The 834-nt window shown below is 25.2% G+C and overlaps 1 protein-coding gene across 6 annotated transcripts in view; it reads right to left on the bottom strand.

Moving 5' to 3' along the window:
- LOC108561165 (calcium/calmodulin-dependent protein kinase type II alpha chain-like) overlaps positions 1-834 on the bottom strand; it is a gene marked incomplete at its 5' end in the record, with an annotated part of 34,429 nt that overhangs the window by 8,951 nt on the left and 24,644 nt on the right.

Here is an 834-nt window from a genome sequence, read left to right as displayed (position 1 = left end):
GTCGCCAAAAACAATTGCACAAAATTGCAATCAACTGTTTCGATTCCTTACAATTTCATTCAGAAACAAATCATAAAGAATTTTGGAAAACTTCACACTCTCAATTATTATTATTTTGCTTGTTTGTTTTTTGAAGTGTGATAAGTTGAAAATTCTGAAGAGATATTATTTTGATACATTTCATGTTACGATTGAGCAGCAAAAAGTTCCTTAATTCTTCGATTTAAACGTTTTTTTTTTTAAATCTTATTAACGAGAAACATTTCAATTGCAAATAACTAATATTTGAGGAAATAAAATTCTTAGTTCTTGCTTCAAAAACATAATAACTTTATAATTTTTGATTGACTTTCATAAATTTGTTTTTTTTTTAAACAATTGAAACAGTAAATTTTGGCTGCTCATTCCAATTCTTATGTTGCGTTTGATGAATTAATCTGTACACTATTTTCTTAAACTTACACTCTCTTTCATTTCTTACATTTCAATTACAAATAACTAAGATATTTGAGGAAATAAAATTCTTAGTTCTTGCTTCAAAAACATAATAACTTTATAATTTTTGATTGACTTTCCTAAATTTGTTTTTTTTTTTTAACAATTGAAACAGTAAATTTTGGCTGCTCATTCAAATTCTTATGGTGCGTTTGATGAATTAATTCTATACACTATTTTCTTAAACTTACACTCTCTTTCAGAAACAAATCGCAATCAATTTTCGAAAACTTGACACTCTCAATTATTATTATTTTGTTTGTTTGTTTTTTGAAGTGTGATAAGTTGAAAATTCTGAAGAGATTTTATTTTGATACATTTCATGTTACGATTGAGCAG

This window comes from Nicrophorus vespilloides, unplaced genomic scaffold (genome assembly GCF_001412225.1).
Source record: "Nicrophorus vespilloides isolate i.1.1-1 unplaced genomic scaffold, Nicve_v1.0, whole genome shotgun sequence".
NCBI lineage: Eukaryota > Metazoa > Arthropoda > Insecta > Coleoptera > Silphidae > Nicrophorus > Nicrophorus vespilloides.
This window is presented reverse-complemented; position numbering and strand designations above follow the sequence as displayed.